Genomic DNA, 13,379 nt, shown 5'->3' on the forward strand with positions numbered 1-13,379 from the left:
TCAGTCATTTTTCATATATGTGACCTACTTAGCAAACTACATTTTTTTCAACATAGTCAATACTTTATAACAGCATCAGAAATCAATGATTTTGGGTATAAGTGGCAATGATATATCTATACATTCTGTTTCTATAATGTTTTCTTATGGTGAGTTTTATGAGAAGTCATAAAACATAAGGAATATATCCCTGATAAAGAGATCTTACATTATGACAGCAGAATTCCTTTAGGATGTTTCATGGAAAAGATCATAAAGACACACCATTTGAATTTACCAGAGGCCAGATTTTGACAGACTTTTTTATTCAATGTCAATGTCATTTTTTTTGAAACATATGGCTAAATACATCCAAATCAATATGAAATTTGATAGAGTAATAGAGTGTATAGCTAGTAGGGCACTTTTCTTACACATTAGTTCAATCATCAAAATCTCATACGATCCTCCAATTTTTTTCAGGAATGATTCTTGAGTGCACAATCAGGAGTAAACGTTGAGCACTATCAAGTAATCCCCCCAATAAAACAAAATTTAAATTTGAATAATAATGAAGTTTTTTATGAGAATTGGGTATTATATTTGTTAACCACTATAAGCAAAATACTAAAGGACATTGTAAGATTAATTACAATTAATTCATGTGTGTCTTAACAAGAGATAAAATTAAAAGGAAATTTTTTTGATATAATAGCAATCATCATTAAATCTTGAGAAGATGTACTATCTCTGGCTCTGTTCTAAATGTCTTAAATTCATATAACTCCATAGGGTAAATATCATCCTCATCATACTTATTTTATAGGGGAAGAAATGAGGGACTGAAGGACCAAACACTATAACAAAAGTGACCTAATTAATTGTAAAATTAATACTGAACTTGTGCAGACATACATTTTTATACCCATGCTCTTTTTTGTGTCAGTATATCACACCATACTTTATGCTTATTTATTGAGATGTCATGCAGGTTTTCAATTTAGTTCAAAATGTAAAATACAAAAATAAGTCTTCCCCCCCTCTTTTTAATCTCCAGATAACAATATCATTGAAATAAACCTTACCCATTCCTGCATTACCTATTTCATTTTCTAAGAGCCTAGAGCAGCTGTTAGCCTTTTTGAATCAAATATCTGCTCCTACATAGGGCTAGGCATTGAGAAAGAGAGTCTTCCCTTAGGAGAGTAAGCATCTTAGTTAACATACATTTAGGCTCTACATGAATAATTTCAAAAAGGAAATCTGGAGATCATTAGAAAGTGGATATGGATCCTAGGTAAAGAACAACTGATAATTGATAGTGTTTAACATATCAAAAATAAAAATTTTCACTAAAGTTAGCTTCCTCTTTCAAATCAAAGTTCACGAAAAAACGAATAAAAAATGTCATCCTAAAAGCTGTTTGCAGACATAATATGTGATTAAGAAAGAGAGGGTCAGGGAGAAGCATTCCATAAAACAAATTCAGATTGCATAGTAATGGGCTAAAGAGATGATAGTACAGGAGGTAAGGTGATCCAGTGGATGGTCCAACAAACACGCCTAGAAGTGATTTTAATCCTTCACCCTCTCAGCAAAAATATCTAAAACAACAACAAAAACAAAACCCTACAAAAATGCATTGTATAGAAATCAAAGCATTTAATTAAGGGATACTTAAATGCCATTTTGTACATGTATTCCTGATATGTACATATGTTTGTAATATATTTGGGTATAACATATATTTTTGCAAAGCTTATTTTTAAATACATACATGGGATCAAACTGCACATTTCTTGAGAGTCAATATAAACCTGTTTTAGTAGAGAGCGAAGTGCATTTAATCCAATACAATTTGCTATCAAAATAATAAGAGCTGATAATTAGAATAGGCAATTTACATGGTTTCTGATGGCACCTCAAGTGTTTAAAAATATTCTGGAAGTTCTAACTATAGTTCAAACTTAACAACAAAAATATTAAGAGAGTAATAAAAGTGTAATGTTGGAAAGATAAATAGAAGATGACTATGTAAAATAGAATGAACATAGAATGAATAAAAGATGAAGATATTGAAGATCTGAACATTTGTTAGATGCATGTAACAGCATATTGGAAAAGAAAATAACTTCTTGGCAGAATAAATTCAAACATGACAGATTTTATAAAATAAGTCACCAAAACATGAGAATCTATGTTAGGTTTACAAGGAATAACATTGTCTCTAGCAACTCTGCTTGAATTCCCATTATATCATTTAAACACCCTGGGCCTAAAAATTTCAGGCATCTTGCCTTTGCAATGATATTTTTTTAGAATTCCCTCTTAATGCATGAGAAAGAATATACTCACTTTACAGGTAATTGTTTTGTTATAGGTTTTCTTTTGGGTGGTTTGCTTTCTATTTGTGAACTTTGATAGGATGTAGAACACTTATATTGGATGACTGTAAGGCTTTCTTTTTCATGCACAAGATAAGCTATTCTACCTTCTGTGCTCAATATGCAGTAGTAGAGACAGAATGAAAGTGTTTGAAGAATGGTCGAAAAAAGTGATTACTGAGGCCATTTAGATAACAAACGGCCAATTAAAGTCATATGCTTTATTAAAATGGGGGCTCCAAATAATTTTCACTAATTTTCAGAAAAAATTATGTGACTAACAGACAAAAACATATTTTCTTATAATATTATCCATGTTCATGTAAAGAAATCATTCAAATGATCTGCATATTTGTAAACATTACTGAGGAGAAGGCTTATGACCTCAGAGGTAGCTCTTGTGTTTGGCATAAGTGAAGTCCTGTGCTAGGGTAAATATATTCATTAGCCAGATGGGGCAAGCAGGATAGCACAGCGGTAGGGAGTTTGTCTTGCAAGCAACAGATCCAAGATGAACCTGGTTCTATCTCTGGTGTCCCATATGGTCCACAGAGCCAGGAGCGATTTCTGAGCATAGCCAGGAGTAACCCCTGAACATCATCGGATTGCCCCAAAAAACAAAATAGAAAAAAAATTCATTACCCAGATAAGCAATTAAGAATCAAGAAGCGTGTCCAATAATTAGTATTGATAATACATCATATTATCAAAGATCATAACTAAAGTCTAAAGAAAACTGGTATTGAGAAGGACAAAAGGGGAACAGGTAGAGAAAGACTTCAGGATATAACACCAAGAAAAATAATTATTGTCGTAAGGGTGGCCTCAGTATAGCCCAATAATCTGAATGTTCTATACTCTGCCTGATAACCTAGATTGTCCAGACACTAGAAAACATAATTATCACAAGATCCTACCCTATTTTAAAAATTGCAGAAAAGAAGAGGCTCCTATCTGCCAACAAACTCCAGGCATCCAGTTTTGTTACTGACATCTCCAGACAAGGTTTGACCTAGGCTGCACTGCCGCCCCTGTGATTCTGTACTTCAGAAGTACTGGCAGTCATACCCAATATCCAGAGCCTTCTACCATGTCTTGTCAAATTGCCGATGCTAAATAGATACAAATAGCAGGGAAAAAAAAAAAAAACAAAACAAAACAAAAAAAAACCTCATGAACATGATCACAGATTATGGCACTAGAACCTTTCAGAACCCGCTCCCCCAACAATTGTTGTTGCCATATAAGATCGTCAGTCCTCTGATTTCTGCTGGTTTCTGCCAGGAGTCAGAAGGGCACAGAAGCCATCTTGGGCCATGCTGCTTTCAGCTGCCTGAGACTGGATTTCACAGCTTTCCTGCCAGTGATCCTGCCTGCTTCAGAGGTGGGTCGGGAGGTACACACACTGATTCTTGCTGGTTTCTGCCGGGAGTCAGAAGGGCACAGAAGCCATCTTGGGTCATGCGGTTTCCAGCTGCCTGAGACTGGATTTCATCAGGGTTCCTGCCTGCTATCGATCCTCTCTGCTACAGAGAGTTCTTGGCTGGCTCCATCAGGGTTCCTGCCTGCTATTGATTCTCTCTGCTACAGAGAGTTCTTGGCTGGCTCCATCCTCCTGCTGTGCCTTGGATGACCCTGAGGACTTGAAGGGAACCTTTTGCTTTGCTTGTCTGTCTTTCCTGAATACTTGAAGCTCTCCTCTGAGGCCTAGAAAGTGCACCCCCCAAAAAAAAAACTGTCATCTAGAGGCCGCAGAAGAGCTCAGCTGCTCCGCTTCGCTTTGCAGCTATGCACTGTTTCTAAACAATGGACTCCACCAAAACACGCAGAAAAAAATCACACTACAAGCGTGACAATGGGGAAACCTTCCAGGCAAACACCATGCACAGAGAATGAAGACGATAGCTCAGACGGCCCAAAAAATTTCAACCATCTGATTAACCTCTCAGATAAGGAGTTTAGAATAGAAATATGGAAGATGTTCATAGAACTAAAAAAAATCATAGATCGATCTGAACAGAACACAAAGACAGAAATCAGAAAATTCCAAACTGAAATAACAGATCTGAAAAACATGGTAGCTGAACTGAAAAACTCAGTGGATGGCCTCACCAGCAGGGTAACAGTAGCTGAGGACAGAATCAATGTGCTGGAAGATGAGATGCAAAAAAGCTCAACACAACAGAAGAAATTAGAAAAGAACCTTAAGACAAATGATCAGGCAATGGAAAAAGTACTCAAAAAATGCAAACAGAAGAAAATAGAAATTTTTGATAAACTCAACAGAAACAAATAAGAATCATTGGAGTTCCAGAGGCCCAGGTAGGATATCCCCAGGATGAATCAACTGTCAAAGACATAATCAAAGATATACTCCCAGAGTTAAAGACTACATGCAATCAAATCCTGCATGCCCAAAGGGTACCAGCTAAAGGAGACCCAAAGAAAAACACCCCAAGACACATCCTCATTACAATGATAAAACCCACAGATAGAGATAGAATACTGAAAGCAGCAAGATCAAAAAGAGAAATTACATTTAAAGTATACTTAAGACTTACAGCAGACATGTCACAAGAAACTCTCAAGGCCAGAAGACAGTGGTGGGATATTGTGACAAGACTGAATGAAATGAATGCCTCACCGAGAATACTTCAAAAGAAATAGTGCCCAGGATACAAGAGCTACCCACTGAGTGGGAGAAACGATTTACGCAATACCCATCAGATAAGGGGCTAATCTCCAAAATATACAGGGCACTGACAGAACTTTACAAGAAAAGAAAACATCTAATCCCATCAAAAAATGGGGAGAAGAAATGAGCAGACACTTTGATAAAAAAGAAATACTAATGGCCAAAAGACACATGAAAAAAAGCTCCTCATCACTAATCATCAGGAAGATGCAAATCAAAACAATGATGAGATACCATCACACACCACAGAGATTGGCACACATCACAAAGAATGAGAACAATCAGTGCTGGAGGGGATGTGGAGAGAAAGGAACTCTTATCCACTGCTGGTGGGAATGCCATCTAGTCCAACCTCTATGGAAAGCAATATGGAGATTCCTCCAAAATCTGGAAATTGAGCTCCCATTCGACCCAGCTATTTCACTACTAGGGCTATACCATAGGAACACAAGAATACAATAGAAAAACCCCTTCCTCACACCTATATTTATTGCAGCACTATTCACAATAGCCAGGCTCTGGAAACAACCAAAATGCCCTTCAACAGACGAATGGCTAAAGAAACTATGGTACATATACACAATGGAATATTATGCAGCCGTCAGGAGAGATGAAGTCATGAAATTTTTCCATACATGGATGTAGATAGAATCTATCATGCTGAGTGAAATAAGTCAGAGGGAGAGAGAGACACACACAAAATAGTCTCACTCATCTATGGGCTTTAAGAAAAATAAAAGTCATTTTTGCAACAATCCTGAGACAATGAGAGGAGGGCTGGAACATCCAGCTCACTTCATGAAGCTCACCACAAAGAGTGGTGAGTACAGTTATAGAAATAACTACACTGAGAACTACCATAACCATGTGAATGAATGAGGGATCTGAAAAGCCTGTCTAGAGTACAGGTGGGGGTGGGGTGGGATGGAGGGAGATTTGGGACATTGGTGGTGGGAATGTTATGCTGGTGAAGGGGGTGTTCTTTACATGACTGAAACCTAATCACAATCATATTTGTAATCAAGATGCTTAAATAAAGATATTATAAATAAAAAAAGATCATCAGTCCAGCTTCACATATAACGAAAGTTCTGCACCTTGTAACACCTCCCTAAATTTAATATTGTCTTCCCATTTGGAAAGTAGAAATATACCAGATTAGATGTGCAATTTTCACATGCCTCTTTCCTCTGTAGTCACTTTGATAGATTCAGTAAACCATATGGGGTGTCAAGGGTTGGCCACAAACAAGGCAAGTGCCCTATTCACTGTACCATAGCTTCAGCCCCATAATTTATAATTTTGGTTTTGGGCCACACTGGTGGTTCTCAGGGCTCCATATTGGGTGTGAGGGTTTGAACATATTCTCAGAAAACAACACCAATAACAGAATTGTCAGATAGCAACATACAGCTTAGAAGACTTCCATATATTTACATAAATCCCATTGCAAGATATAACAATTTCCACAATTTTTCTTTAAATGAATCTCCCCCTCCCAATACTTTCATTACCATTTATTTTATCAATCAATACTTAGTAAATTATTTGTATCTACCAAGGGTCAGGCTTCAGAAAGATTGGGAAATTGACAAGGATTGAGGAAACTTTAGTGTTTATAGGATTGATGTTAGAATACTGAATGCTGGAAATAATAGTTAAAAACTCTGTAACTGGTTTCAAAAATAAAATTAATTAAGAAATATGTAAACCATGGTTGTAAAAGATTATAAAAAATATATAGGTTTCTGTTTTTCTCTAGAGTCCTTCTTCAGGAGACCCTTACCATAATCTGGGAATGTTCCAACCTTCGTTTCCTTTCCCTTAAATAAAATCATTTTTTAATTCAGTCATGTGAATTAAATTTAGTTCTTTGCTTCCATTTTGACTGTTTGAGGACAAGAACTTAATTGCTCATGCCTACATTAAAAGTATTAATAAAAATAACCCAAAAATAAAATTAATACTTAAAGTGGTCACATAAAATAGAAAATATTAGTAAAAGTTACAGTAGATAAAATCAATTAAATTTTCAAAATCAGGCACTTCATATATATTTGAAAACTTGTCAAAACTAATGGTTACACAATTGTGACAGAATTTTTAATAATTCTATTACAAGATATAATTTTAATGATTAAAGAATTTGAATAGACTAGAAATATTACAAACTATTTTCTACAAATATAAAAAGATGCCTTTCTATTATGTTTATGCTAATTATGCATTTATATGCTACATTATAAAAATAAAATTTAATGTAATAACTAGATGGCATTATCCAGATATTATTCTGAAATTGTATTATAATAACCTAAAAACTAAAAGAAGAAAACTATCAAAGCTTCTTCTCAGTTAAAGAAAAATTAAATGTTGTTCTCATCGACAAACTTAAGTAGAATTGTAATTATGGTACATTTGTTTTCTAATAAAAATATGCTTATGAAAAATATATATTATCACATATAAATGTATAAAATATTAAAAAAATAAATTTCACAAAGTGGCAAGTTGTACCTCCATCTATTTAGAATTAGTTTTAAAAGAAACAGAACATATGGATTGGAAAGATATTTCTTATAGTTTAGAAGGCTTAATGTCAAAAAATGACTATGTAAAGCAGGGGTCTCAAACTCAATTTACCTGAGGGCCACAGGAGGCAAAGTCGGGGTGAGGCAGGACGGCATAAGGGATTTTGCTTACCGAATATTCGCAATAAAAATCGCATTAGTAAGAAAAAAAATCGCAAAGAATCGCATTAGACATTTGCATACCCCCAACGGAACTGCTCGGGGTATGCGAAAGTTTAATGTGATTTTTTTTCTTACTAATGCGATTTTTATTGCGATTATTCGGTAAGCGAATAATCACGAATACTGCGATATTTGAAGGCCGGCCACGGGCCATAAAATGTTGTACAGAGGACCACAAATGGCCTGCAGGCCGCGAGTTTGAGACCCCTGATGTAAAGCATTGCCTAGATTCAATAGAGACTCAATACCATTCTCCAAAGAAATATAGTATACATTACATAACAGTGTTAAAAACCGCAATAGCCAAAGCAGTCAGTGGAAGAAAGACCTAGGCAAGATATATTGTTATGGAGGGAGATCTGGATGGGGTAAGAACCTGGGAAAGAGTTGTGATATTCTAAAATACTAAAGAGGTCAATTGCCAAGTGATCAAGACTGAATTGTGAGCAGAAAATGACATTGGCAGAGTAAGAATTAGAGGTTTCAAAGTTGTTTTTTTCCCTTTTATTTAAACTCCATAATATCACAGTGACTCATGTTGAATTTCAGTATTACAAAGTACACCAACTTTCACCCATATCCTACAAAAATAATCCCACTTATAAGGAAAGAAAATAATTCCTATACAACGTGACCTATTCCTTTTATCTGATAGTAAAATAGCACATGCCTAAATTTGACTTGAGGCAGTCGTTATATTTTGATGATTTCACAGTATAGTTCAAATGAAGAGATATGCCAGTAAACAAAAAAACATGCTTCTGAATTTCAGTCACCCTGGTTATTGTTTTTACTCCTACTTTTAGGGAGGGGATTTCAACAAATCTTTCCTATATTTCAAGAAACCTTACATGCATACAAAGACTATCTACTAGGGAGATATCACACATATCTACATGACACAAATATAAAATGCTCACAATCACCATATTATCTTGGAAAAGTCAATCTTCAGTTATATGCGAAATGACACTTAGAGGCACAAGTGCTGTTTGAGTAACATGATGACCTCGCTCGTGCTCAATCAAATCCCTACATTTGAAATGAGTTCTTTCAAGCTTTCATGCTAAACTGTGTACCAAGCTTTGTCCACCTTTGGAGAAGTCCATGTGCTTCCTTGAGTGTGCTACTATTTTTCATATCCTCACCCTCTCCTTACTAAATTACTCCAAATAAAGTGTCTTTCCTTTAATATGTAATATTCTAAATCCAAGAGCCCATCTGAATGCCATTAGGTTGGACACATTGAGTTGGGCGCTTGCCTTGCACGGAGCTTTTTGGGTTCAATTTCCAGCACTACAATTGGTTCTCTGAACTCTGCCAAAAGTGATCCCTGAGTTTAGGTGTGAGCCTTTTACTGTTGAGTGTCTCGCTTAATACCTCAAAACCATAGAAAATGATATTCAGATAGGTCTGCACAGACTTTCTTGCACTAGGCCCCAGGTTTAGTCTTTGGTACTATCTGTCTCCCCTGAGATCCAATGGATATTGTCCTGGTGCCCAAAGCATAGCATAGCATAACACTGAGGGGATAAGAATTTGTCAGGTTTGACACAGCTTTTCAGAGTATTATTGAGAATAACCATAAACACAGCTGTAAAGCACTTTTCTCCTAAAAGTGTCATACTATTGTTATTGAGATTTATTTTTTTTAAGAACACATCTGCTTACATCTGTGAGCATAAAATATATTGTAAAATCTGAATTCTCTATATTTCCAAAGTAATTATGGAATTTTAAATTGTTAAGATGGTTTAGTAACTAAATATTTATTTGTCTAACTTTTCTCTAATTCTGAATGGATCCAATTCTCTGTGGGTAAAAATAGGATTTCCTGTTTTTATTAATTGAAAATTAATTTATAGATAACAATTTATAAATTATAACAATTTTATAGATGATAAATTCCATAATAACAGATAATGGATGATAACAGATATTTATAAATGATAAGCAATGTTAACATGTATTAATAAAATAATCTATAATCTAAAGAGGTATAGTTTGTATGAAATACAACTTAATATTAGTTATCTATATCTGCTAATAATTAATTATGTTATTAGTTATCTATTGATTATCTAGATAATCCCCAACAAAAAGGTACCCCTAATTTTAAAATGAAGAAATTTAAAATGGTGTTTGAATTATGTACATGGAAAACCATCATTAGCAAAATTGTAAATCATAATATATCTAATATATAAACATAATATAAATAAAAAATGAGAAACTTGAAAAATATGAAGTTGACTCTATTACCTGAATTGCTATAAGACATACATAAAATGACTTTTTTAAACTTAAAAGCTGTAGGCAATTTCAGTGTATTTTGTAGCTGCAATACATGGGGAAAAATTGAAAAATCATAAAACAACAATTTGACAATCAACAATTAAAGTCATAATGGACTTGTTAGTAGAAAGTGAATTTAACATATTCAGCTGGGAAAATGGACCTTTTAATTTTTTTTTTAATTTGCAGCCTTGCCACCCACTGGACAAAGGGTCACGTTCATATTTAGTTACTTAAATATGCTGGCACCCGTTTGCACTAGTGTTAGCTTCTTCTGACAAGAGCTAATGTGCCAAAGAATCCTATCATAGACAGAGCTATTTTAATACTAAAAAGAATCTTTGTCATTTTGGATTTTATTTCTATTAAACCTGTGGACAAACCAAAGTTCTCACTTTAAGACAGTAGTGTCAAAAATGGAAAGAAAAATATTCTAACTAAAATTGCTTTTACTTACACTATATTGCTATCAAAAAAGTGATTCTGGCAGGGATCAATGGCAAGATAAGAGAAATAAAGTCTAAAACAATAACCATAAATAAAACATGAAATCAACAAAATAACATTATGCATATTTGACCTAAATATTGCATCAGTCTATAGAAAGACTAAAGGATTACAAACCATACTCACAACAGGTTTAGTCAGCACATGGAACAGAGACAGGAATATTGTCAACATATTCATATTATTCCCACTTTTAAGTTTTTAATTTAAGCAACTTTTATTTTTAGTTTTTCATTTATACAATTTCGACAGGGTGAAACTTTTACCATCTAATTTTCCAATGACCCAACTAAAAAGTAATTCCTGACTGCAGAGACAATAGTAACCTCTACGACTGTAAGATGTGGCCCCCGAACCAAACCAAACCAAACCAAACTTGTACAGTTTAATATGTTTTATATTTTATATTAAAAATTAAAGAATAAAATGTTAATTATATAGTTATTTTTGTTTGTTTGTTTGATTTTTGAGTCATACCCAGAAGCTCTCAGGGGTTACTCCTGGCTCTACACTCAGAAATGGCCCCTGGCAGTATTGGGGGACCCTATGGGATGCTGGGATTCAACCACCATCCTTCTGTATGCAAAGCTAATGCTCTATCTCCATGCTATCTCTCAGGCCCCATCATTATATAATTCTGTTCATAGAAAACATTGCCAAACTATGTAGAAATTATAACCAAAAGTTTTTTAACTTAAGAATAATCTATTTTTTCTAATTTATGGAAATTAATATATTAATGTCTTCTATCTCATATACATATATATACATATGTAGTTGTAAACATATGTATATGTATGAGATAGATAAGATATTTACATATTTCAAGTACTCCCATATTCATATAATTTGAAGAATTTTTAATGGATATATAATATTTAATTGTAAAAATCTAATCTTAAGTATTTTCTTTTATAAGACTTTTTCTGGTTGGTCAACTCCACCTTGACTGAAGAACTGAGCTGATGGGGAGAAGCAAATGACTTGCATGCCAACCCACAAAAGCATGTAGTCCTAACAACCTGTCCTTCACCTCAGGATTTATCTAGCGCAGTATGTCTATACCTACCAGGAGAGGAAAAAGCTGATAGTTGCACTGCTGTACAGGTCATCAGATAAAGAAAGAGAGCCTTTATTTCAGCCAAGGCAGAGAAGCAAAGAGCAGAAAGCCCTGTTTCCCAGAATGAAACATAATGAAGTGAAAAATTTTACCTGCACTAATGGATCCATTGCAAAATCGTTTGAAGAATCTAAGAATACAAGAGTTCTCTAATCTCTCTGATGTGGAATTTAAAGTGACAATGATTAGATTGTTCACTGGTTTGAAAAGAATAATAGAGATCCAACAAGAATGAGAAAATATAAGAAAACTTCCATCAAAATCACTAAAGTGAAAGCATGTAAGGAAATCAGAAAAAAAGAAATTCAATATAGGGAAAATGCAACGGAATGATATGGATGTATTGCTTGCTAGTCTTAAATTTTCCCAAAACAGAAGCAAGAAGTAGTGGAAAACTTGAATTATGTATTACTATTAAGAAAGTTGAGACAGTAATAAAAATATTTCCAAAATAAACGTCTTGGGCCAGAGCATGAGCTTAATTGTGAATTCTATAGAATCTTCAAAGAGGACTGATCTACTTTTGAAACTTTTCAAGCCTTTTAGAAATTAGAAGAAACAGTAATCCTCTCAGTATAGATGAGACCAACATTGTCTTGTTTAAGAAAAAAAAGCTGAGTCATTACAGAAAAGTGAAAAAGTTCAGATCAAACTCCTCAATGTACTGTATTTACATGTTGTGTATGTAAATATTTTAGGGGATTACTATGTTACTCACCTTAAACTGATTGGTGATTGTGTCCTACCCTAGGGTGTGACCTGGCATTCTGCCCCCACCCTAGGGTAGTACCTGATTCTGCTTCCACCATTGGTTGGTATCTGATCCCACCATTAGGTGGTACCTGATTCTGGTGGATAAAAACAAGAGTCTGTGGAAGGCCGGGGCTTTTTGCTGGAACTGAAGCTGAGTCTTTGGACTTCAGTTTTGTCTTCCGAATAAAGCGAATATTTCCACGAGCCTGACTGTCTGCGAGCTGTTTACCCGCTGATTCACCTCAGAACCGTGGGCAAGACAGGGTGGCAGATGCGTGCTCCGAGCTGGAAGAAAAGGGCCTCATCCTCCATCCCACCATCAGTCAACCTCTTCAGGGGCTGACTTGCTACATTTACATACATACAACATACATACATATCAACAATACATCCTAGCAAATGGAATATAACACTACATTAAACACTTCACATATCATAATCAAGAGGGATTTTACCTAAGAATTAAACTATTCAAGGATAGCTCAAAATACACAAATCAATTTTTTTATAATATACCACATATAAAATGAGTGATAAAAACATATTATTTTTTAAATATTTTTATTTATTTAAACATCTTGATTACAAATATGATTGTGATTAGGTTTCAGTCATGTAAATAACACCTCCCATCTCCAGTGCAACATTCCCATCACCAATATCCCAAATCTCCCTCCATCCCACCACCCCCACCTGTACTCTAGACAGGTTTTCCAGTCCCCTCATTCATTCTTTTTTTTGAATACATTTTTTAAGTAACATGATCATATTTGGGTTACAGTCATAACCAGAACACCCCCCTTTACCAGTGTAACATCACTCCCTTCCCCCTTCCCATCCCCTGCCTGTATTCGAGACAGGCATTCTACTACAAGTGTTTTTAAGTTCAGTAA

This window comes from Suncus etruscus, chromosome 1, assembly GCF_024139225.1.
Source record: "Suncus etruscus isolate mSunEtr1 chromosome 1, mSunEtr1.pri.cur, whole genome shotgun sequence".
Taxonomy (NCBI): Eukaryota; Metazoa; Chordata; class Mammalia; order Eulipotyphla; family Soricidae; genus Suncus; species Suncus etruscus.